This window comes from Microcaecilia unicolor, chromosome 4, assembly GCF_901765095.1.
Source record: "Microcaecilia unicolor chromosome 4, aMicUni1.1, whole genome shotgun sequence".
In the NCBI taxonomy this organism is placed as follows: Eukaryota; Metazoa; Chordata; class Amphibia; order Gymnophiona; family Siphonopidae; genus Microcaecilia; species Microcaecilia unicolor.
In genome coordinates this window covers 12,780,862-12,807,811 of record NC_044034.1, presented here as the reverse complement: position 1 = coordinate 12,807,811, position 26,950 = coordinate 12,780,862, and the positions used below count along the sequence as shown (strand labels likewise).

The window sequence follows — 26,950 nt, the reverse complement described above, 5'->3', positions numbered from 1 at the left end:
CAGATTTGTGTTACATACAGTCACAAAACAAGAGGGAATACAGCATACAAATATACCCAAACACACCAAACAAGTAAACACTGGGCCTTCAGGATTGGAAAAAAATGTAGTCCTTTATTGTCACCAAGACCCTTTCTTGTCACCAAGACCTGACACGGGCCGTGTTTCGGCATACAATTGCCTGCATCAGGGGTCAATAGAGTCCTATAGATCAGCTTATGGACTACTATTCCAGAGCTTTAAGTTAAGAAATCGTATTCTATGTCCCGTTTTGCAAACTGCTTTCCTCCGAGCAAAAGAACGCCGTCGACATTTTGGCGATTTTTAATGCCGACGGCGTTCTTTTGCTCGGAGGAGAGCAGTTTGCAAAACGGGACATAGAATACGATTTCTTAACTTAAAGCTCTGGAATAGTAGTCCATAAACTGATCTATAGGACTCTATTGACCCCTGATGCAGGCAATTGTATGCCGAAACAGGCCCGTGTCGGGTCTTAGTGACAAGAAAGGGTCTTGGTGACAAGAAAGGACTACATTTTTTTCCAATCCTGAAGGCCCAGTGTTTACTTGTTTGGTGTGTACAGATTTGTGTTAAACATGTTCAAACCAATCACTGCTACAGAAATATTAAAGTATGAGGATTTCTTTCTTTCCTTTATAGAAATGAAGTTTATTTCTTTCTATCCCAATGGATTAACATAGAAGCCAGAACAGTTTCAACCATGAGTGACAGAGATGGGACCAGAGCCTGTGAATGTAAGAAGGGCCTTCATTGACATAGTGAAAGCAACAGATTGTATATTAAGAGAGTGGTCACTAACCCCCTCCCACCAAAAAAAAAAGAACTTTAAAAACTTTTTTCCCAGCCTGTATGCCAGCCTTAAATATCATACCCAGCTCCATCACAGCAGTATTCAGGTCCCTGGAGCAGTTGTTAGTGGGTGCAGTGGACTTCAGGCAGGTGGACCTAGGCCCATCCCCCCCTACCTGTTACACTTGTGGTGGTACATGGGAGCCCTCTAAACCCCCTGTACCCACATGTACGTACCCCCCTTCACCATTAAATGCTATGGTAATGGTGTAGAGTTGTGGGGAGGGGGTTTTGGGGGGGATTTGGGGGTCTCAGCACCCAAGGGAAGGGAGCTATGCACCTGGGAAGTATTTTAATGTGTTTTTTTAATTTTTAAAATTGCCCCCTAGGGTGCCCGGTCGGTGTCCTGGCATGTGAGGGGAACCAGTGCACTACGAATCCTGGCCCCTCCCACGACCCAAAGCCTTGGATTTGGTCGTTTTTGAGGTGGGGCACTTCGGTTTTGATTATCGCTAAAAAACAAAAACGCCTAGCTCAAAAAATGCCCAAATCCAATGCATTTGCCTGGTACAAACTGTATTTTCGAAACAAAAGATGGACGTCCATGTTTTTCGAAAATACAGTTTGGCCTGCCCCTTCAAGGACCTGTTATCGGAGATGGACATTCTTACACATAGGCGTTCGCGTTCGATTATGCCCCTCCACATAACTTAGACTGTGAGCTCAGTGGGGACAGTGGATTTAGCCTGGGTCAGTTCAGCCCAGCACTTAAGAGTAGCTCAGACACCACCTCCGGCTGAATTACTGGGTAGAAAGATTTTAACCTCTTTTAGTCAGGGATTCATTGTACTTTTGGAGGTAACTTCTAGGGGCCTGCAAGCTAAGTTTCAAAAGAAAATGTCTGAGAGACTTTCCATGTTCGTCAACAGGCCTCCCAGTGCCCTGGAAATCCAAGGGAGGGGAGCAGGGTTGGCTTTGGTGGGAGTTGGGAACTAATCTGATGATTTTATTTTTAGTTATTTTTTCTTATATTTGTACCCCGCGCTTTCCCACTCATAGCAGGCTCAGTGCGGCTTACATATTATATACAGGTACTTATTTGTACCCGGGGCAATGGAGGATTAAGTGACTTGCCCAGAGTCACAAGGAGTTGCCTGTGCCTGCAGTGGGAATTTCTAGAGCGCTACTAGGGTTACGCAGCGCTGTACAAGTTAACAAATAAGGACGGTCCCTGCTCAAAAGAGCTTACAATCTAAAGGACGAAATGTCAAGTTGGGGTAGATGAGATTTCCTGAGAAGAGATGTAGTGATTAGGTGCCGAAGGCAACATTGAAGAGGTGGGCTTTGAGCAATGATTTGAAGATGGGTAGGGAGGGTGCCCGGCGTATGGGCTCAGGGAGTTTGTTCCAAGCATGGGGTGAGGCGAGGCAGAAAGGGCGGAGCCTAGAGTTGGCGGTGGTGGTAAGGGTACTGAAAGGAGGGATTTGTCTTGAGAGTGGAGGTTACGGGTAGGGACGTAAGGGGAGATGAGGGTAGAAAGGTAAGGAGGGCCTGCACATCGAGTGCATTTGTAGGTGAGTAGGAGAAGCTTGAACTGTATTCGGTATCTGATCGTAAGCCAGTGAAGTGACTTGAGGAGAGGGGTGATATGGTAGTAGTATATCGGTTAAGGCGGAAGATAAGACGTGCGGCAGAGTTCTGAATGGACTGAAAGGGGGATAGATGGCTAAGTGGGAGGCCGGTGAGGAGTAGGTTGCAGTAGTCAAGGCAAGAGGTAATGAGAGAGTGGATGAGAGTTTGGGTGGTCTGCTCTCGTGCCGCTTTCGCTCCCCCCGCGCCGTCAACCTGGCTACGCTTCTGAGCAGAGTGGGTGTCGACACTGGAAATAATGTTCAGTGACTTGGAGGAATGTGATCCTATGCTGGAGCTCTGTGTTTGCGCCTTACAGTGAAACACTTAAGGACTTGAGAAGGAAAGCCAAGCAGACAAGGCTGATACAGTTTTATCAGTCATTGAGGCGCGAGACCCAGGCACCTGAGCTAGATCAAGCAGAAGTTGTCACCCCCCAGATTTGCCATCTTCATCATCTGCTATCATTGTACAAGGCTGTCAATCTCCAGAGGTCGAACCGCCTGATTTGACATCCTCATCGTCTCCATCTGTGCAGCAGGGGCGTAGCCACGGGCGGGCCTGGATGGGCCCAGGCCCAGCCACTTTCCCTCCAGGCCCATCCACCCAACATCCCCTCGCCCGGGGTTTAAATCTTTTTTACCCCTGTCGAAGCAGCCGCCCATCAAGCCTTCCCTTTGTGAGTTCGTTCCCTCAGAGTCCCGCCTTCTGACGTCATTTCCTCTTTCTGCGAGGAAAACAAACAAGCAGATCAGTATAATTACCAAAAAAAACTTTATTGAAGATACCGTGTATAAGACAAATGCCCGACACAGGCCGTGTTTCGCCCAACAATAGGATACAAGCCCTTGTTAGCAGACTATCGATTATCTGGCGTCACGCAGGATATGCTATTTTGAGCTGCTCATGCTGGTTTTTTATGAAGCAAATTCCTTGTATCCTTGTCCTGTTATATTATTTGATACCGCTCTTATTTAAGAAAGATACAGACTAGCCCCTGACGCAGCCCTATTGTTGGGCGAAACATGGGCTGTGTCGGGCATTTGTCTTATACAGTATCTTCAATAAAGTTTTTTTTTTTTGATATTATATACTGATCTGCTTGTTTGTTTTCCACGTTGGATTTTGCAGATCGGTTGCCTTACTGTTTTTTGGGACCCTCTTTCCGCGAGGGCAGGACTCTGAGGGAACAAACTCATGAAGGGAAGGCTTGATGGGCAGGGCTTTCAATGACGTGGCCGCTTCGATGGAGGTAAAAAGGATTTAAACCAGAGGCTGGCCCCGGTGTAAAGTGTTCTTTCTGTTAGGAGGAGATCTTCTGCTGACGGGGGCTTGTGGATCCTCTGCCAACTCAGGTATTTCTTTTGGGGGGTTTTTTGGGGGGGGGAGGAGAGAACCAGAGGGAGGCTGAGGAGAGCACCGGAGGGAGAGAAGGAGGGCAGGGAGAGCACTGGAGAGGGGCTGAGGAGGGCAGGGAAGAGATGAGTTTTTGGGCCCACCTTTGGGCTCAAGCCCACCCTAAATTTGCCAGCTGGCTATGCTCCTGCTGTGCAGGAGAAGCAAATCTCTCTGTCCCAGATCTGCAGCTTCAAACACTTTTCATAATGCTGGTGATTTAATGTTGACAAAACCAGTCCAGTACAGCACTTTATTACTGTTCCATAAAGTTGTTCTTTTCACGCAATGTCTTCATATAGTACAGAACCATTTCTGTAGCCCTCTGGTTATACAGCAATGTTAATCAAGCACTTTTTTTCTTAAAGTGTTACCAACTGCAAGGACTGTAAAATATGGTGACATTTAAGAGAGTTACTACAGTACTGTAACTCCATTCAGCAACTAAACATATATTTTTTGCAACACACTATCCAGCTTATAATCGAACGAGAAAAACGCCCAAGTTCCGACCTAAATCGGGAGATGGACGTTTATCTCACAAAAACGAATAAAGCGGTATAATCGAAAGCCGATTTTTGGGCGTTTTCAACTGCACTCCGTCGCGGATGCGGACAAAGTTTATGGGGGCGTGTCAGAGGTGTGGCGAAGGCGGAACTGGGGCGTGGTTATCTGCCGAACAGAGATGGGCGCATTTCACAGATAATGGGACAAAAGTATGCGTTTTTAGCTAGAATTTATGGCACTTTTCCTGGACCCTGTTTTTTCACGAATAAGGCCCCAAAAAGTGCCCTAAATGACCAGATGACCACTGGAGGGAATCGGGGATGACCTCCCCTGACTCCCCCAGTGGTCATAAACCCCCTCCCACCTCAAAAAATGATGTTTCACAACTTTTTATTTTGACCCTCAAATGTCATACCCACCTCCCTGGCAGCAGTATGCAGGTCCCTGGAGCAGTTGTTAGGGGGTGCAGTGGACTTCAGGCAGGTGGACCCAGGCCCATCCCCCCCCCTACCTGTTACAATTGTGCTGCTTAATGCTTAGTCGTCCAACCCCCCCCCCCCCCGAACCCACTGTACCCACATGTAGGTGCCCCCCTTCACTCCTTAGGGCTATAGTAATGGTGTAGACTTGTGGGCAGTGGGTTTTGAGGGGGATTTGGGGGCCTCTACACACAAGGGAAGGGTGCTATGCACCTGGGAGCTCTTTTACCTTTTGTTCTGTTTTTGTAAAAGTGCCCCCTAGGGTGCCTGGTTGGTGTCCTGGCATGTTAGGGGGACCAGTGCACTACGACTCCTGGCCCCTCCCACGAACAAATGCCTTGGATTTATTCGTTTTTGAGCTGGGCGATTTCATTGTCCATTATCGCTGAAAAGCAAAAACGCCCAGCTCATAACTTGGCGAATAAAACATGGACGTCTAATTTTTTCGAAAATACGCTTGGGTCCGCCCCTTCACGGACCCGTTCTCGGAGATAAACGCCCATGGAGATAGGCGTTTCTGTTCGATTATGCCCCTCCATGGGTCTCATTTTCAAAAGTGAAACGCGTCCAAAACGTTTTTCTCACAAAAACATCCAAATTGGTATTTTCAAAACCAATTTTTAGATGTTTTTCTATGAAGTCTCAGAAGTGCATTCAGATCACAAGGGGGCGTGTTAGGGGCATGTTAAGAGCAGGATTTGGGTGTTCCTAACATATGGACAATTTTCTGCCATAAAGAGTAACACTGTAGCGCATTATGAATTTCCACACAGCTTTCTTTCATAATATTGTATTTGAAGATAAATTAGACTTCAGATCCCCGGTGCTGTTATAGCTTTTATAAACAGTACCGCTCCGCTATATTGCTGGATATTTAATTCCCCTTGCGTTTTTCTAGCGGGAATCCTCATTAGTCTTAAATATCTTTCTTTTACATTTTTTTCATGTTTTTTCTGAGTGGAGGAGTGGCTTAGTGGTTAGGGTGGTGGACTTTGGTCCTGAGGAACTGAGTTCAATTCCCTCTTCAGGCACAGGCAGCTCCTTCTGACTCTGGGCAAGTCACTTAACCCTCCATTGCCCCAAGTACAAATAAGTACCTGTATACAATATGTAAGCTGCATTGAGCCTGCTATGGGTGGGAAAGCACAGGGTACGAATGTAACAAAAATAAATATTATAGTTTGAGGATTTCTTTCTTTACTGTACAGAGCCTATAAATGTAAAGAGGGGTTTCAATGACATAGTGAAAGCAACAGATGGTGTAAGATATTGTGAATAAATAGTGAATAACACAAAAATCTATTGATCTATCAATAACTATGAGGTATAAAGTGAGACAGTAAGCTCAGTAGGGCAGGGACTCATTGTACTTCTATGTAATTTGTTAAAGAAATTTTAATCTCTTACCAAAGAAAAGCACACTCTCGGGACTCTGAGCAAATTCTGCAGTTTATTAGATCTGTTCACAGAGAGACACACCATCAGGGTAGACATTCTGATGCAGTCTGGCTATACTGAGTCAGTAAACCCTTTAAATAGTAAAGAACTACCCTTATGGTTCCAATCACCAGGTGCAGCTTCTAACTAAGGTTTTAATGAGCTTGAAAACAATAAAACTCTTCTTTCCCTTTCAAGTCATTTTTCTCTAATAAGATAAGTAGATTTCTAACTAATTAAAACATGCCAGTGTGATGACCACAGTTCTGACTAGCAAGTTAACAGCTGCAGGACTTTCTGGTCAACAGAAACATTTCTTTGCTTTTCCCTCTAATGGCCCCTTAGATAAGGCTCAATCTATTTCATTGCTAACGAGCCAGTGACTTACAGTCATGCCCTAAGAAATAACCTTTCTTTACTCTATTCTGCAGTAAGGCCTAACTAATTCTAGCATGCATTTCTCTAAGGTAAGCAGTACATACATAGAATGATTTCATTTTTTTAATAACATTTCCTCCCTTTCATTCTATGAAAAACAAAATAGTAAAGATCTTAGACCATTTTACATAGGTATATCTAACTATATGAGCCTAGGAATAGGGTACATGTAACCTTGGAGCATGTCAGCTAATAAGAAATGTGACTATTATGAGTAAATAACTCACCATTATTACTTGTTTGCTTCTGCTCATCTTTTATTTTGGGTGCTAGGTATTCACCATTGATCAAGTTTCCTATGGTCATTTGGCATCTGTTCTAGTCAGTTTGGGAGCTTTTGGGTTGAGTCTGGCTTTGCTCTAGTTTTAGTAGGCTTGCAATCCCACTCATATGCCTTCACTCATATAAGTATGACATGCACCACCCCTAGAGACCAGCTCCATCTCCAACTGCTCAGGGACAAAGGTTGTTCTCACATTAATGCCATATGGTCACTTGGAGTAGGACATTATAGCCTCTCTGGACCTTGGTGAAAATTTTCTCTTAACCCAGCATACTACCGTGAGCAAAAAAAATGACCAATCAATACCAACACAATGAGATGGAACAATTTATGTAGTACATTATTTCCATTATCTGACTGTCCAAGGAAAATATCTTACCATGAATGTTTCCCTATGCTTACTGTTTCAGAGGCTAACTGATTATGTTATAAATTGACTTTTGGATTTTACATAACAAATGAAACCAGCTTTTTTAGCAAAGATATTCACTTTACATTCTAAAATTATTCTGCAATCAAGAATGTGATGCCCATATGCACACATATCCACATATATATGTAGACTCTTGAGACCCTATGTCCCAGAGTCTTTTATCCTCTGCTGCACCTTTTGGTTTCCGTTCACAAATTCATGGGGACTCCTGGATCTTTTCAAACATTAATTGGGTATGAATTTTATTTATAGGTTCAGGAACATCTTTGATCTGTCGGTACATAGTCTTTGTCATTGTGGTATCACTCAATTTTTTGTTTTGAACCAATCCTTGGAGGTAAGGAATGCAGCAACATCCACAAGTAACCAGGAGGGCAGCAGTTACAGAAATTGATACTAATATTGCAGAAATGAGTCCACTCCATTTTCCAAACCAGTTCTCCATCCATGTGGTAAAAAGGGGTCAGTAATTCCAGAAATTTTCTTTTCTGCCAATTCCTTTTCTGGTCTTCAGGATTTGATGTACTTTTTACTGCTACTACTACTACTACTACTACTTAACATTTCTAAAGCGCTACTAGGGTTACGCAGCGCTGTATAATTTAACATAGAAGGACAGTCCCTGCTCAACGAGCTTACAATCTAGAAGACAAGTGAACGGTCAGTTCGATAGGGGCAGTCAAATTGGGGCAGTCTGGATTTACTGAACGGTAAGAGGTGCCGAACGCAGCATTGAAGAGGTGGGCTTTAAGCAAAGACTTGAAGATGGGCAGGAAGGGGGCTTGGCGTAAGGGCTCGGGAAGGTTGTTCCAAGCATAGGGTGAGGTGAGGCAGAATGAGCGGAGCCTGGAGTTGGCGGTAGTGGAGAAGGGTAATGAGAGGAGGGATTTGTCCTGTGAACGGAGGTTTCGGGCGGGAACGTAAGGGGAGATGAGGGTAGAGAGGTAATGAGGGGCAGCAGACTGAGTGCATTTGTAGGTAAGGAGGAGAAGCTTGAACTGCTTCATTGGCTCTCAGATTCTGCAGAACACTATTGCTAAAATTTCTCTTTGGCCTCAAAAGATCTGACAGTGCTACTGTAGCACTGACTTCTCTTCATTGGCTCTCAGTTCAGGCCCATTTCTTATTTAAACTGGCTTGCATAGTCTTCAAAATGTTTGCTGGCTTATCTCCAGATTATCTTTCCCTGTGTTCATAGTATTTTAAGAGCTAGGGATCCATTCATTTTAATTCTGCCATCTTTTGAATGTTAGGTATAAAACTTTGTTGGAGGGTTCCTTTGGCTATCAGGTTCCACATTTTTGGCACTTCTTTCCCTCAGCTTGCCACACATCTTTTTCATATTCTACTTTTCCCAAGGATTTGAAGGATTGTCTTTTAAAAATATTCTTGGCTAACTGAATGTCATATAACTCTTTGTGACTTCAGAACCATGATCAGTGGGAGTTAGCAGGATACAAGAGTCATATTACATTACATTACCTTACAAGGACTTAGCGAAGCTACAGGAATGGTCTGGGATTTGATAGCTAAGATTTTAATGCTAAAAAAAATACAGGGTCATGCATTTTGGGCTGGGATTTGTATGGGATTTGCGTTCCAAGACGTATGACCAAAGACTTGCTGACCTGAACATGTACACCCTGGAGGAAAGGAGGAACAGGGGTGATGTGATACAGACGTTCAAATACTTGATGACCTTGATTAGGACCCAGTCTCCTGCTTGAACCTTTCCGGAGATGGGAAGGTGGTAGAACGAGAGGACATGAAATGAGATTGAAGGGGGGCAGACTCAAAAAAGATGTCAGGAAGTATTTTTTCACGGAGAGGGTGGTGGATGCTTGGAATGCCCTCCCGCGGGAGGTGGTGGAGATGAAAACGGTAACGGAATTCAAACATGCATGGGATATGCATAAAGGAATCCTGTGCAGCAGGAATGGATCCTCAGAAGCTTAGCTGAAATTGGGTGCCGGAGCAGGTGGGGGAAGAGGGGTTGGTGGTTGGGAGGCTAGGATAGGGGAGGGCAGACTTATACGGTCTGTACCAGAGCCGGTGATGGGAGACGGGACTGGTGGTTGGGAGGCGGGAAATACTGCTGGGCTGACTTATACGGTCTGTGCCCTGAAAAAGACAGGTACAAATTCAAGATATGAGTTTATCTTGGGCAGACTAGATGGACCATGCAGGTCTTTTTCTGCCGTCATCTACTACGTTACTATGTTACTATGCATTTGGGCTGCAAAAACCTGAGGGAATGGTACAGTTTAGGGGTGAAGAAATTTTGCGCACGAAAGAGGAGCGGGACTTGGGTGTAATCATATGTGTTGATCTGAAGGTGACCAAACAGGCAGAAAAGGCAACAGTGAAAACTAAACGGATGCTTGGGTGCATAGGGAGAGGAATGGCCAGTAGGAAAAAGGAGGTGATGAGGCCCCTGTATAAGATTCTGGCGAGACCTCATTTAGAATATTGTGTACAATTCTGGAGGCTGCTCCTTCAAAAAGATACAAACAGGATGGAGTCAGTCCAGAGGGTGGCTATTAAAATGGCCAGTAGTCTTCATGATAAAGCATATGGGGACAGACTTAAAAGATCTCAATATGCATACTTTGGAAGAAAGGCAGGAGAGGGGAGATATTATAGAGACATTTAAATACCTATGTGGCATAAATGCATAGGAGGTGAGTCTCATTCAATTGAAAGGAAGTTCTGGAACGAGGGGGCATAGGATGAAGTTGAAAGGGGATAGACTCAGAAGTAACCTGAGGAAATCCTTCTTCAAATAAAGGATGGTCAATTTGTGGAACAGCCTCCCTGTACAAGTGGTGGAAATGAAAACAGTATCTGAATTCAAGAGAGCTTGGGACAAGTACATAGGACAACTACTGCGTCTATAACCTGGAACAGAAGGATGATAAGAGCTATACCATAGATTGCTCCTAGGACCAACCTGATTGTTCTCTGTCTATCACTTAAGGTCCTGATTGCTCTCCTCTTTTCCAGTTGTCCAAACAGACTCCAAACTGTGGTTTCAGTCAGTTGTTCATGTGGGTCATCTGGATCAAACGTTTTGACCCTAAATTCTCACTTGGGTTGTTGTTTTCTTAGCTGGGCTTACCCTTGCAAGAATGTTGGTTGTCACAAGTAGTACCAGCAGGATCAGAGCACCCAGACTGGAACTGAAGCTGTAGATGAACAGGCTAAAAAGAGCAGAACTGGAACTATCGGACTTCACCAACCGTTTCCCGGAGGTTGAGCCCCTAGGTGCGGGTGGTCTGCAGGACTTACTGGACTGAACTGACAATGCTGGAACAGCCAAACTGTACAGTCTCTTGGTCTATTCTGGTTTTCCTGATCTCAGCTCCAGGTCCTGCTACCTTCTTGCAGTGACAGGTGTACCTAAGTACTTTGTTCCTCAGGAGTACTTGATATGGACCTTCCCAGTGGGGCGAGGCCCAGTTCTTTCTCTTGATGACCTTGATTAGGACCCAGTCTCCTGCTTGAACCTTTTCAGGCTCAGTATGTTCAGGATGTTCAAACTGATCTGGAATCACATTGGACAGAAAAACCTCTTTGTTAACATTCTTTTCATATATGTTGCCAGTGATTCCTCAGCCTCCTCATGACTCTTTTCCAGTGGGCCAAACCTGAGGAATCACATACTGTCTGCCAAACAGAATTTCAAAGGGAGTTAAATCTGTCTTCCCCGAAAATTGTGCTTAGCACAAAGCATACATCATGAACAGAAAATTTTAAATTTTTTACAGTATTATAAACTCACATTGTTATGAATATTCTTGTTACTATAGTTACCATACACCCCACCTGTTGAGACATGGCTTGACCCATGGCTCACTAATATATAAGCATATGACTTGCTATAGTTTGTTCTGAGGAGATATATATATATATATATAGGCATCTTATTCAAAAGAGAGGTACTGGTATTGCCCCTATGCTAATCTTAAGAAGGTTAAACAACTCAATTACTCGATTCCCCCTTTGCCTGCGAAAGTACCAAGGTTGCCAACCCCCTCCCAGCATGTCATATGTAATGATCCAAAAGGTTACCAATTCAACTCTGTGGGGTTGGGGTAGTGATATGTCTCCCTGTTCAATCCTTATTTTAGCACACCCATAGAAGATGTGCTCTTCCCCTATAATGAATGTCCCTGGCCCTCTAGTCCAAATGTCTATTAAAGGTTCACACAGTGCACAAAACCTGGTCACTGGATCCCAGGCAGGATTATCATCAGGGACTGGATCCCAGCTCAAAGCAGGTCTGGTGTAGGAGTTATCCATGTAGGTTTTTTTCTTTTCGCTCTCACTCTTGTATCCTCTGTTGTTTTTCTCTATCCATCCAAAAGAGAATTTGCAGGGGTCACTACTGGTCCCTTGATCCTGGTATATTGTGTATGTGGTCAGCATTGACCAGTACCCAATCTCCCAGCTGGGTCTTGTGAACAACAAATTCAAGTAGTGGAGTTTTGGGCCAGTAACCCTTTCTCTCTTAAATGAGATAGGAAGAGAGAGAATTTATTTCATTTAAATACATATCTTTCAATGTCAAATATGGGTAATCCAAAACAACATTTCATAGGGGAAATCTCAAGTCCCTTTGGGGTGCAGTCCTGACTGTTAGTGGTCCCCTCTCCGGTCCCACCCGTAAATCCATAATCTGTCATAGAATTTATGAGAGAGAAAGCTTTTCCACCCCTCAGTAAAGTACAGTGTCCTCTCTCTCCACATTCAGCACATACAGATCAGGAGGCCCCTCACCCCTCCCTTTCTCTAGTTCTCTGTAAACATCCTTCAACTCAAGCTCCGACTGTACTTATATATCCACATTGGCAGATGAGAACTTTACAATTCATTACAAGTCATTAACAATTGGAACCTTAGTATCTTGTTTTGCAACATGAGACAATACATGAGATACCATAGAATACCAAATACTAAGCACAGGAAGAAGAAAGCAGTCCAGGAAGTGTCACTGGAACAGTACATTTCAGTGAACATGGCTTATTATATGAACAGAAACAATATCATACATGAAACAAGCAGTGGCTTCAGAAGTGTTAATGCTGATGGTGCTAACTGAATAAAGGAATGCACAAAAGCAGAAAGAAATCATTATAACTCAAAATGTAATATACTTTAAAATTATACAAAAGGTAATAATAATAATCCGGCAAATATTCCTGTAATCAGACCAACAGTTTAAACGCTAGAGTAGAGTCCATCCAAGTCTCCATCCAGCAATGCAGCTGGAGGTCTCACCGTCTGGATAGTCGTACCACGCCATATGGGTGAAATTCTTCTCATATACCAGCTGGTCAGGCTGATATTTGCAACCTTGTAGTCAGGGTGTCACATGGGAGATAACATCATGCTTCTGAAAGGTGCCAATTTAAAGTAAATAAGTGGTGCTTTGAATGAAAATAATAAGTAAATACTTCTCATCCCCCGTAATCTCACATCACTCATACCTTTACTCACAGAAATATGTATACCATATGTCTTTATGCCTTAGTATTGCCCTTTAAGCTCCCATTAAGGGGCATAATCGAACGGAAACGTCTATCTCCATGGGCGTTTATCTCCGAGAACGGGTCCATGAAGGGACGGACCGAACTGTATTTTCGCAAAAAATAGACGTCCATGTTTTATTTGACAATTTGTGAGGTGGGCGTTTTTGTTTTTCAGCGATAACGGAAAATGAAAGCGCCCAGCTCAAAAACGAATAACTCCAAGACAATTATTCGTGGGAGGGGCCAGGATTCGTAGTGCACTGGTCCCCCTCACATGCCAGGACACCAACCGGGCACCCTAGGGGGCACTTCTACAAAAACAAAAAAAAAGGTAAAAGAGCTCCCAGGTGCATAGCACCCTTCCCTTGTGTGTTGAGCCCCCCAAATCCCCCTCAACCCACTGCCCACAAGTCTACACCATTACTATAGCCCTAAGGGGTGAAGGGGGGCACCTACATGTGGGTACAGTGGGTTTGGGGGGGGCGGTTTGGAGGGCTCCCATTTACCAGCACAAGTGTAACAGGTGGGGGGGGATGGGCCTGGGTCCACCTGCCTGAAGTCCACTGCACCCCCTAATAACTGCTCCAGTGACCTGCATACTGCTGCCAGGGAGGTGGGTATGACATTTGAGGGTGAAAATAAAAAGTTGTGTAATGGCATATTTTGTGGTGGGAGGGGGGTTTGTGACCACTGGGGGAGTCAGGGGAGGTCATCCCCGATTCCCTCCAGTGGTCATTTGGTCATTTAGGGCACTTATTGGGGCCTTATTTGTGGAAAAACAGGGTCCAGGAAAAGTGCCCTAAATTCTAGCTACAAACGCATATTTTTTTTCCATTATCGGCGAAAGGCGCCCATCTCTGATCGGCCGATAACCACGCCCCAGTTCCGGCTTCACCACGCCTTCGACACGCCCCCATCAACTTTGTACGCATCCGCGACGGAGTGCAGTTGAAAACGTCCAAATTCGGCTTTCGATTATACCGCTTTATTCGTTTTTGTGAGATAAACGTCTATCTCCCGATTTGGGTCACAATATAGGCGTTTTTCTATTTCGATTATAAGCAGGATTGTCTCCTTCCAATGTTTCAATGTTTGTGTTCCATTGTTGCACTCCTCAACGACACTTCGATTGTCTCGCATAACTCTGCACAATGTAATCCATAACCAATCTGTAACAAATTGTACTTCCATCATTCATTTCTTATTGTAAGCCACACTGAACCCGCAAAAAGGTGGGAAAATGTGGGATACAAATGCAATAAATAAATAAAGGCACTGAAGCCTCTATATACAGTATATGCCTTAGGTAACATTTCATTCAATGTCTGGCCAAATTCTTACCAAAATGCCTTTAGCTCAATTCTGTGGTCAGATTATATGCTTTGATAGTTGCTGTAGTGGCCTATCCCACAAGAGTATAGACATAAATCCTAGACATATTGAAACACTTCCACATAGATATATTCATTTCTCAGACTTTCTAACTTACAGTGTACTTTCTCCTGCCATGTGATTATAAACAGTTCACACAACTTGCACATTTGCAGTAAATCAAACATCCCAGTAACTTGTCACATCAAAACATACATTTAAACCTTTATCATGGTAGTGTTCTCTTCTTTGGGCAACCAGGGTTAATCCTTTGTTTAAAATCATTAGTTTTACATACCGGAGCAGGGTGGAGTCCGGTTGCAACTGGAACCTTTCCAGAACCCGCTCTAAAACCTGCCCTAACCTATACATTCCGTCTGGTTCAAGAACCAGGAGAACTGGGTGTTAAAGGGGGCATGCATAGCTTAATTAACTTCCGTTATTAATTGTTGTATCACTGGTTGCAGACCCTTTCTTCCTCCAGAGGAAATAGGGTATTGTTTTCTCTTTTTCATGTATTCCTTTTATTTGGAGGAAGTTTTAATCCCTCCCTCCTGATTCCCTTTTCATGTTCTGTAGTGAAATTATTAATTTTACTAGTTATTTACCTGTCTCTGCCTGCATTCCCTGACCTAATTGCTATTAATTCTCCGCTCCACTCAACGTTTTCCAATAGGGGAACTGAAAATCCTTTTCCTCCTACTCCCCTCTCACAGACTTCTGTGATTGTAATCAATATGTTGTTGAGCTATGCATGCTCAACAATTTCTTGATTAGCTTTCGAAGGTTGCCCTTCTTCGTCAGATCGGAAATAAGCAAATGTGCTAGCTGACAGTGTATATAAGTGAAAACATTCAAGCATTACTATGACAGTAAAATAGATACTATTGGAGATTCTACATGGAATGTTGCTACTATTGGAGATTCTACATGGAATGTTGCTATTCCACTAGCAACATTCCATGTAGAAGGCTGCGCAGGCTTCTGTTTCTGTGAGTCTGACGTCCTGCACGTGCAGGACGTCAGACTCACAGAAGCAGAAGCCTGCGCGGCCACATAGGTGATCCACAAGGGCCGACTTCTACATGGAATGTTGTTAGTGGAATAGCAACATTCCATGTAGAATCTATAGAAATTAAACAAAATAAAACATGGAAAAGAAAATAAGATGATACCTTTTTTATTGGACATAACTTAATACATTTCTTGATTAGCTTTCGAAGGTTGCCCTTCTTCGTCAGATCGGAAATAAGCAAATGTGCTAGCTGACAGTGTATATAAGTGAAAACATTCAAGCATTACTATGACAGTCTGACAGGGTGGGAGGATGGGGGTGGGTCGGAGGTATGCATGGGGACATCAAAGCATATCATTGATATTCTAACAGGATGGGTGTGGATAGGTGAGGGGTGGGGTGATCAACAGAGACATACAGCTTTATGGTTTATAATGGGCTAGGAACCCCAGGTCCTTGTTAAGTCCTTTCTGTTGGGTGTTAAAATATTCAATCATTCTGACTTCAAAGGTCTTACATTCTTGTATGGTTTTAAAGTTACCTTTCAGGATTCTCACTGTGAAGTCACTGGTACAGTGATTGTAATGTAACTCTGTGAGCTGTGGCTGCTCTGGTTGCATAGAATCCATGAGAGAGAAACCTTTTTCTTCTCTCTCTACTTAAAATGCTCTCTATGCTCACATTTCACACCTCTAGATCAGGAAGCCATCCACTGGGGTTTTCTATTCCTAGGAATTCCCCTGCTCCTCTTTTTTTTTTTTCTATAGCTTAAATATCCTAATTTCTAGTGTCAGCTTCTCTCATTCCTGCTATGCTGGTCTATTTCTCCCTGTGTTCCCCCTCCTATCTGGGAACTGTCTATTTTTAAAGCGGCAGTTCTTATCACAACTGTCTCTGCTCCTGTCTTCGACAGTTTCCTTTGCAGGAATCCTACTACTACTACTTAACATTTCTAGAGCGCTACTAGGGTTACGCAGCGCTGTACAATTTAACAAAGAGAGACAGTCCCTGCTCAAAGAGCTTACAATCTAATAGATAAGAGTGAGACAAATATAGGACAATCAAGCCATTGTGACATCACTGATGAGGTTGGCTCTTAGGCATTGGTGGAATGAGGCATTATGACATCACAGCTCTGGTTAAATCACTGCTATATGTAATACTACTACTACTACTACTACTTAACATTTCTAGAGCGCTACTAGGGTTACGCAGCGCTGTACAAATTAACAAAGGAGCTTACAATCTAAAGGACGAAATGACAAGTTGGAGTAGTCTAGATTCTTGAATAGTGGTTAGGTGCCAAAGGCGACATTGAAGAGGTGGGCTTTGAGCAATGATTTGAAGGTGGGCAGGGAGGAGGCCTGGCGTATGGGCTCAGGGAGTTTGTTCCAAGCATGGGGTGAGGCGAGGCAGAAAGGGCGGAGCCTGGAGTTGGCGGTGGTGGAGAAGGGTACTGAAAGGAGTGATTTGTCTTGAGTGCGGAGGTTACGGGTAGGAACGTAAGGGGAGATGAGGGTAGAGAGGTATCATGGATCTCCTCCACTCTCAATGAAATTAGTTAAGAATTCAAAATCAACATAAAAACATAGCAATACTTACAGTAGCCGGTGTCAAGCGTATTTACACACAACTTCTTAATCTAAATATTCAGCTAGATTCACTTTCCAAAGGGGGGGGGGCAAACTTTTTTCCCGAGTGAAATATTTCGCAACTTGGTACAATCTATGGTACTAAGCCATCTTGACTACTGCAACGGAATCTATGCGGGATGCAAAGAACAAATCATAAAGAAACTCCAAACTGCTCAAAACACAGCAGCCAGGCTTATATTTGGAAAAAAACGAGATTCAAAAGCGCCAAACCCCTACAAGAAAAACTGCACTGGCTCCCAATCAAAGAACATATCGCATTCAAAATCTGCACCCTGGTTCACAAAATCATCTATGGAGAAGTCCCGAGATACATGACAGACCTCATAGACCTACCAACCAGAAAACACATCAAGATCAACACAAACATACCTAAATCTCCATCACCCAAGCTGCAAAGGACTCAAATACAAATCAACCTATGCATCCAGCTTCTCCTATATAAGCACACAACTATGGAATCATTCACGCAGACGCCCCAATCTACATGCTAAACCTCGTGGACTTACCTCCCAGAAACGCCATAAGATCATCCCACAAATTTCTCAATCTGCACTTCCCCAGCTGTAAAGGACTAAAATACAAGCTGATACACTCCACAACCTTCTCTTACATGAGCACGCAGCTGTGGAATGATCTACCTACAGCCCTGAAAACTACTGACGAAACAATTAACATTTGCAAATCCTTGAAGACACAACTTTTCAGCAAGGCCTACAAAGAGAACCCATAGCCCTACAAACTACCCCAATAGCCCACCCAGCTATGACAATCCACCTTCTACACTATCCTCCCTAACACCTTCCTTCTCTCTTCCCGTACTTAATCTCTGTACACTACCAATTGTATCTGATATCCTGTACTGACTATCCAGCTTATAATCGAAAGAGAAAAACGCCTATATTTTGACCCAAATCGGGAGATGGGCGTTTTTCTCGTAAAGGCGCCCAAATTGGTATAATCGAAAGTCGATTTTGGGCGTTTCCAATTGCACTCCGTCACAGAAATGAATAAAGTTGACGGGGCGTGTCGGAGGCGGGACTGGGGCGTGGTTATCAGCCGAAGAGAGATGGGCGTCTTTAGCTGATAATCGAAAAAAAAGGCGTTTGTACCGCGATTAAGTGTCATTTTTTTTGGACCCTTTTTTTCACGAACAAGTCCAAAAAAAGTGCCCCAACTGCCCAGATAACCACTGGAGAGAATCGGGGATGACCTCCCCGGACTCCCCCAGTGGTCACTAACCCCCTCCCACCAAAAAACCCCCCACTTTAAAAACTTTTTTTCCAGCCTGTATGCCAGCTTCAAATGCTGTACCCACCTCCATGACAGCAGAATGTGTTCGATCCTGTCACAGCCTTTCCCTGGGTCAGATGTAGCTCTCGGGTGCACTACAGGGTCACATCAGCATTGCATTGTGGTGGGTGTAGAGTATTGGGCTCCGTGATTTCATTAGCTTGTGTTACAGTCTCACGATGTTGGTAGTTGGTAGGCTCTTCTCCCATGGTGCTTTTCCCCCTGCCTACTGGGTCAGAGTGTGTCCAGTTTTGTTTCCGGTAGTCCATGAGGTAGTGGCCATTTTTGTAAGCCAGTTTTAGCTCCCTTTCATGTGTTAGCCACGTTAGAGAACTTAGTTCTTACGTTGAATGTGGCTGAAAGAGGGCATTGTACAGCATTCTGCCAGCTCTGACCTACTGCTAATCTCAGTACCAGGGAGACTCATTGCCAGTGGGGCACAACCTCTGATCTGCAGTTAACTGTGAGTAAGCGTGCTTATTGCAATAAAGGACGTTTTCGGAGAGATTAGTCTTCAGGTGTCAACTGGTGTGCCAATGTTATATAGCAGCAACAAGTCCTAAAGGCCTGCGTTTATGCAGGTCCCTGGAGCACTTTTAGTGGGTACCCCAGTGCACTTCAGCCAGGTGGCCCCAGGCCCATCCTCCCCTACCTGTAACAATTGTGCTGGTAAATGGGAGGCCTCCAAAACCCACTGTACCCACATGTAGGTGCCCCCTTCACCCCTAAGAGCTATGGTAGTGTTGTACATTTGTGGGTAGTGGGTTTTGGGGGAGGGGGGTTGGGTGTTCAGCACCCTTGGTAAGGAAGCTATGCATGTGGGAGCTTTTTCTGAAGTCCACCGCACTGACCTAGGGTGTCCAGCTGGTGTCCTGGCATATCAGGGAGGCCAGTGTACTACGAATCCTGGCCCCTCCCACAACCAAATGACTCGGATTAGGACGTTTTTGAGCTGGGCGTTTTTATTTTCCATTATCACTAAAAAAAAACAAACACCCAGCTCAAAAACGTCCATTTTTTCGAAAATACGGTTCGGCCCACCCCTTCATGGACCTGTTCTCGGAGATAAACGCCCATGGAGATATGGCGTTTGTGTTCGATTATGCCCCTCCACGTCATAACAATACTCTGTAAGCCACATTGAGCCTGTAAATAGGTGGGAAAATGTGGGATACAAATGTAATAAATAAATAAATTTTGAAATTTTGTCCAATCCTGTAGGGATTCCAGACCACTCCCATACAGAACAATTTGTTGAATGCTCATCTTAAGGTGGGGGGGGGGGAGGGTTAGAAGAGGGGTATGCTGTGCAAAAATGTCATTGCGACTTGCCCCCTCCCATATCTATCTTGCCCATCTGGTGCCACCCCAAATATTTATGTCTACAGATGCCACTGATGAGGACAGGTCACTTCTGCCCTCCCCTCGGCTCTCAGACCCCTGGATCTCTATCACTGGGAAAAAAAAAAGTGAGAACTGGGAGACAGAAGGAAGGCAGACTGCCAAGGAGTCTTCCAATTACACAAAAGTCCCTGACAAAGATCCTGCCTTAGGGGAACACTCCCTAATTTTCAAACTCATTAGGTGTTACAGTGGGAAACAGAAACTGAATTCCTGCTCTCATAATCATTTCCTGTAAGAAGCATGACTGCTGCAAACCCTGCTGAGAATCTGCGACATGAAGCTTCTTGTTCTATCTGTCTGGATTATTTTAAAGATCCGGTGATGATAGACTGTGGACACAACTTCTGTCGCTCCTGTATTACTCAGAGCTGTGAGGGGAGAGACACAAACTTCCCCTGTCCTCAGACCTAACAGGCAACTGGCAAACATGACAGAATTTAGTGACACGAAAAGAGGAGAATCTGTCTGAGAAGCATGAAGAGAAACTGTTTTGTCAAGAGGATCAGAGAGCAATTTGTATGCTCTGTGACAGATCCAGGGATCACACATCTCACACCGTGATCCCCATAGAGGAGGCTGTGCAGGAATACAAGGTATGTGTATTTAATGAAATTACTGAAAATTTACATTTTCAGTCTCATAAAACTAAACAGAGTTGAATTAGTAGAGTTTTGAAACGTGTGAGCAGTAAGCTCAATCATCAGGCGGTTAGCTTGGCAGAATTTAAAAAGGGGTTGGACGGTTTCCTAAAGGACAAGTCCATAAACCGCTACTAAGTGGACTTGAGAAAAATCCACAATTCCGGGAATAACATGTATAGGATGTTTGTACGTTTGGGAAGCTTGCCAGGTGCCCTTGGCCTGGATTGGCCGCTGTCGTGGACAGGATGCTGGGCTCGATGGACCCTTGGTCTTTTCCCAGTGTGGCATTACTTATGTAACCCTGGCTGCTGTCTTTTTGGGCATCTTCCATATACATTCAGGGGTCAATATTCAGCCTATGAGTTGTGGCTTCCGAAAGGAATAAAGGTATTGCTAATACTCCATGCTATACCCAAGTACCGAAACACGTAAAGTTAGAGCAGCCTTATGCATGATCCAGTTTACCTGGTTAGGTAATACGGGCACTGGAACTGAATATCACTGGTACCCACATATCTCCCAGTTCCATCCTGACTCTGCCCCAGATCCCTCCCCTGCCTGGACAGAACTTTTGCCAATATTTAGTGGCACTGTTGGGTTAAGTGCTGTTTAATATTGGCTGATGGCTAGTTCAGCACGATTTAACCAGGCAGAAGCTTATCCTGCCTGGTTATATCACTTTGAATATTGACCCGTCAGAATTCAGTTATTTCAAAGAAATGATCTAAATTGTAAGGGACATCTCACATTTACAGTCAAGTCTGAAATTGTGGTTATAAAAATAATCACATGCTAATCAACGATGTTTAATGTTCACAGGAAAAACTTAAAATGCACCTGGAGCCTCTGAGAAAGGATCTGGAAGATCTTCTGAACTTTAAATTTACTGAAGGGAGGAAAGCTGAGGAGCTGAAGGTGGGTGTCTGTGTCTCCTTCTGAGTCAGTTTCTGCAGGGTTTTTGTTCCTCTCACTACATCAATCCCCTCAATCAACTGAATAAGAGAATAATAGAATTCAATAAATTCAATCTGCCTCATTAATCAAAACCGACAGATTCTGAATCTGTAAGTGGAACAATGAAAAACTGTAACATTGTATTTCTTGCAGAGAGGTAGTGTGGTGTGTGCAGCAAAATGGGAAAGGAGCACTGGGCTCAGGCTTGAGGCAGTCCACCAGTTAGGGTGAGAGCCTTCGGGGCTGTTGTGGTCCCAGGAAGGATGGCTACAGGCAGTGGTGTAGCAAGGGCGGCTGACACCCAGGGCGGTTCGTCGCTGCGCCCCCCCCCCCCTGGGTGCAGCACGACGCACCCCCCCTCATCACGCACACGCACCCCCACCCCGGAGCGGATTCTTACCAAAGGGGGCAGGCGTCGATTGCACGTCGATGGGAGCTGCGTCGGCTCCGCTAGTTCCCTGCTCTCTCTGCCCCGGAACAGGAAGTAACCTGTTCCGGGGCAGAGAGAGCAGTGAATCAGCGGAGCCGACACCCCCCCCCCCCAGCGGCATGCACCTGGACTCTGTGTTGCACTGGGGCCTGTTAGGGGGCAGGAATTGGAGCAGTAGCATGGTCATGGGAACCTGTGCATGCCTGAAAGGGTCTCTGGTGTGGGGAAGCAGAGCGAGAAGTAGGCAGGAGCCTGCAAAAGAGAAAGTAGTATGTTCTAAGCCCACTGGGGAAAATATTGTCCCGATTCAGGGCCGTGCTGGGCTCCAAAGTGTGGCAGCTGACTGGCCATGTTGGAGTGAGACTGGGAAACCAACTTGAGCACCAGTGGGCCCAAAGCAGGAGCCCTGACAGACCCAGAAGTGTGTTAATAGGTGAATGCATGTTCATGGGCTAACGGGTCCACACAGGGCCCATAAAGAAGGTGGAGCTTGGTGTGGAACAGAACCAGGACTCAGTGGGGAGGTGAGAAGTGAGAGTGGAGGAAGAGAGGAGCAACAGCGGAGGTCTTTTAACGATTCTGAGTTGGTCATTGAAAGAAGGTTGTGAGAGCTGAGTGCGGAGAGCAACTGCGATTTTAATTAACCTCTCAAGTGAATCTAATTAATAACAGGTAAGAGAACTTTTTTGAAGTATTATCAGGTGGGGGATAACCGTATTTTATATACATTTATATAAAAAAACATTTAAAAGACAGTTAAAGGTGTTAGTTAAAGATGTTATATTAGTTGAAAAGCAACTTTTACTGCCTGATCAATGAGGAGGTGGGTGTTGTAAATCTTGCAGTTTGAGCTTTATACCAGCAATTTGCACTACTGAGATCGGAAGGAATTATCATTCAACACTCTGGTGTAGTTGATGTAATTTTGAAATTTGTGCCCCACAGTAGAATTTTGCCAGGTGTGACGTTTTCTGACTGTGATATAAAGTACACAGACTTGTTCCTCACCTGTCCCTGCTATTTTCGGGTCATAGACCATAGAAGGCTGCCTGGCACTGTCCTCACTTCCCAACTGCTAGAGTTGCCATCAAAGCCAACTCCAGCCCATCTAGATCTGTCTTTCCATATTTGGGATACAGACCATAGAAGTCTGCCTAGCACTGGCCTTCCTTCCCTACTACTGGACTTGCTGTCTAAGCACTGCTAAGTTTGGTTTTTATGTCATCCTCCTTCCATGTAGTGATTTCTTCTGTTTATCCCATGTAGTTTTGAATTTAATTACCATGTCTGTCTCCACCACTTCTCCCAGAAGGTTGCTCCAGGCTTCCCCAACCCTCTTTGTGAAAAAGTACTTCTTAACGTTACTCCTAAGTCAACCACCTTGTAACCTCAATTCATGTCGTCTAAGTCTACCACTTCCCCGTCTCTGGAAAAGATTTGTTTGCATATTAATACCTGTCAAGTATTTAAATGGCTGTATTATATCTCCTCTATCTCTCCCTTCCTCTAAGGTAAACTTATTCTGTTCATCAGAACTAGAGTAAATGAACTGAGGTTAGAGGGTGTTCGACTTAGGAGTAACATCAGGAAGTACTTTTTCACAGTGAGGGTGGCGGAGACTGAAAAATAACAAACTAAAAAGAGGTGAGTTAGGGTCTCAACAATATCAAATCAATTATACCCACTCAAAATGTAAATAGTCTTTCAACACTGAGTCATAATAAAGTATGTTTCAGTGTCTTTGACTCTTCCCTGATGGAGTCTATCAAAACACTGGCCACTGTCGGAAGTTCGTTTGATGCATCTCAACCGCTAAGATAAGTGTTGAAACACAGACACACATGATATAGATGTAGATAAAAGTTTCTTGAAAACTTTTATGGAAGGTTTTTTAAAACCAATGAATGGACTATGGAGAGCACTGATTGTCTGGTGTCCGGCAAGTATTCTGAGGCTTATTATTTCCTTTTTATCTTGGACGTATTACATTTTGAGAGCTTATAATTGATTGGAGACAAAAATGGTGACCAGAATTCAAAAATTTCAGTGAGAGGGGGCAGCTGACAGTTATTCACTGGAAATACATTCAGATCTCTGTGAAGGCAGGAAAAGGAGGAAAATGCCTGTTAGTCAGTAATTTCCCTGCTGAGATATCAGAGAAAAAATAAGTTAGGGCAAGAAGGAATTATATAGTCAATACTCAGGATCTTAATTAATTCCTGGACAATTTACTCATTTCACCTTTTGAGACTAGAATTAAAAAAAAAAAGATAGTAAGACTGAAGATAGAGATTAAAAAGTTAGGAATTATTGATTACTAGTATAAAAGCCCGCTTCCAAAATAAATGAAACGGGCGCTAGCCAGGTTTTCCTCGTAGTGTGTATGTTTGAATGATTGTGTGTTTGTGAGAGTGACTGTGTGAGAGAGAGAGAGTGAGTGTGCGATTGTGTGTCACAGAGAGATTGAGACTGGGTGCTTGTGTATCTGTGAGTGAGTGCGTGTGTTTCAGGATGATTGTGTGCGAGTGCGTATGTTGGACACAGTGAGAGAGAGAGAGAGAGAGAGAGAGAGAGTATTCACACAGATAGTGTGTTGTCCAGAGAGAGAGTGTGGTTCCCCCCTTCTCTCCCCTCCTACTCTTCCCTTTCCCTTTGCCCCCTCCTTTTCCTCCCTCCTTCCCCCCTTCCACCCGTGTCTGATTTTGATAAACCTCTCCCACTTCTTCCCATCTGAGTTCCTGGCCCCCCTCCCCCCCCCCCCCACCTCTTCCCATCCGTCCTCTCCCCTTGCCAGTCCTCTCTCATCCTCCCCCTCCCCTGTGGTCTGAGGACCCCTTCCGCCTCCGTGGTCTTAGGCCCCACCCCTGCTGCCACGCCCCTCCTGAAGTCGCAGCTGCTCACCCCCCCCGCCCTCCAGGGTGCCACTGCTCCTTCCCCTCCCCTCCCCCCTCCCAACTCAGTTGCTGCTGATCTCCTCAGGTTGTTTCCTGCGCCGGGTTGCTTTAGCCCCTACCAAGAAATGTGGTGCTGCTGGTGCTTGAACGGGCTCTGCCTCCACCTCCACAGTTACTTTAATTACTGGCCATGCTGTTGTCGTGCTTTACACACGGAGGCCGCCCCTCCATCACCTCCGTATCCTCGGGTGGTGGCCTCCCTCACAGTCCGCAGCAAGTAAAACGCACCTCCGTAGACAGTCATCTCACATTGGCTGTCGCGTCTGCAGCCGTTCCTCCTCTCCCCTCTGACATCGCTGCGCTCCTCCGGGGTCTTCCTCCAGGGGCAGTCATGTAGAGGGGAGAGGAGGAGCGGCTGCAGAGACGTCAGCCAATGTGAGATGGCTGTCTACGGAGTTGCGTTTTAGGCTTAAGGGTTTTTTTTTTTTGTATTTTTCTTAATGTACCGGCTGCTGCTACTGCCGGACAGTATTTGCGGCTGCGGGTGGTGAGGTGGTTGTTGTTTTGGGGGGGGATAGTGGCTTGGTGATGCGCCGGGGGGAGGGGGTGGGGTGATGCGCCGAGGGGGGGTAGGGGCTTTGTGAAGCGCCATTGCGGGGGGGGGGGCAGTCAGAGCTGTTTCTTAGGCGGGGGAGGAGTAGGGAAACACGCTCCCCCTTCGTGGCTCGCGGATTTGCAGGGGAGGGGCTTGGGTGATGCGCTGGGGGGGGGGGCGGCACTGACCACTTTTGCTCCATGAGTGTCAGTGCTCCGCCCTTGACGTCATCACGTTTGATGAGTGGGCGGGGCAGACACTCATGGAGCAAAAGCGGTCTCAGCCACTTCACTTTAGAGCGTTGGGAAAGTGAGGCTTCATTAGAACATTGGAGATGTGTTTTATATAGAGAGATATTTATATATAAAATGAGTTAGATAGATCATTGAAGAATGCACAATAGAACATATAAATAATAGGATTTTTTATTTGTTGTAGATAGGCTAGTAGGGGGAGAATAACAGAAGACGACCCTTTCATACTTACCTGAGGAAGAGGAGGGGTATCTTTCAATACTGGCCCATGCAAGAAGAAGTTTCCTGGAAGACACTGAAAGATAAAAAGAGATAAATGATTGAGAAAAATATACAGACACTAGAGTTTGACATAAAGAGAATTTACTTAAATCTGAGAACCTAACATACATTAATATTTAATTGGGAAACACCCTGAGTGTAATGAGATCTGTTGGTGGAAGAAAATGTAAAAGAAAAAAACTTGTAAAGTATCTTGTTTATACCAAACTGATTTCAAAACAATTTAAGTGAAAGTTCAAGTAAAGAATACTGAAAACTAAGGGCCCTGTTTACAAAGCTGTGCTGTAGGTGCGCCAGGGGCGTATCTGCGTGGGGCCTCAGGGGCCTGGGCCCCCGCAGATTTCGCCCTGGCCCCCCCCTACCGCTGCCAACCCTCCCCCTCCGTTGCTCGCCTACCTTCGCTGGCGGGGGACCCCAACCCCCGCCAGCCGAGGTCCGCGTCCTCCTGCCGCTGCCGGCTGCCTTTGGTCCTTTAATTCTTCCATTGAAGCTGGCGCCGACGAAAGTTTCTTTTGAGTCTGACGTCGCTGCACGTTGTACGTGCAGGACGTCAGACTCAGAAATTGTTTCTGAGTCTGACGTCCTGCACGTACAACGTGCAACGTGCAGCGACGTCAGATTCAAAAGAAACTTTTTCGTCGGCGGCGGCGCCAGCTTCAATGGAAAAATGAAAGGACCAAAGGCAGCCGGCAGCGGCAGGAGGACGCGGACCTCGGCTGGCGGGGGTTGGGGTCCCCCGCCAGCGAAGGTAGGCGAGCAACGGAGGGGGAGGGTTGGCAATGGCAGCGGCTGGGGGGAGGGGGATCGGCAATGGCGGCGGCGGCGGGGGGGGGGGGCTATAATGTGCCCCCTCACTCTGGCCCTGGCCCCCCCTACCGCCGCAGGTCAGATACGCCCCTGAGGTGCGCAAACCTTTTAGCGCACGCTAATGCTCAAGACACCCGTAGGAATATGATAAAATTAGAGGGGTTCAGCTGATAACATCTTATTAGATTTCTGCTCTTATTTCTATAAGGCTTAGGCTTGTCCTGAAATCATTAAATAATTGACATTAAATGCACCCCATAGTGGTACCTCTCTCTTGGCTCCAGATTATACAATTGCCTCTCAGTGCTTTCATCACATCATAGCTGAGGTAATCCGCTCAGTGAACTGTGACATTATAGTAAGAATTGATCTGGTGACACTCACTGACTGTTACATGTACATTTCTGCTCATTCAG

General features: G+C 45.1%; 2 protein-coding genes across 5 annotated transcripts in view; one reads left to right on the top strand and one right to left on the bottom strand.

The window, feature by feature from the left end:
- LOC115468205 (E3 ubiquitin-protein ligase TRIM39-like) overlaps positions 1-26,950 on the bottom strand; it is a 1,720,076-nt gene that overhangs the window by 541,764 nt on the left and 1,151,362 nt on the right. The window lies entirely within an intron of this gene.
- The window catches only part of LOC115468285 (E3 ubiquitin-protein ligase TRIM39-like), a 179,342-nt gene that overhangs the window by 40,452 nt on the left and 111,940 nt on the right, over positions 1-26,950 (top strand). The window lies entirely within an intron of this gene.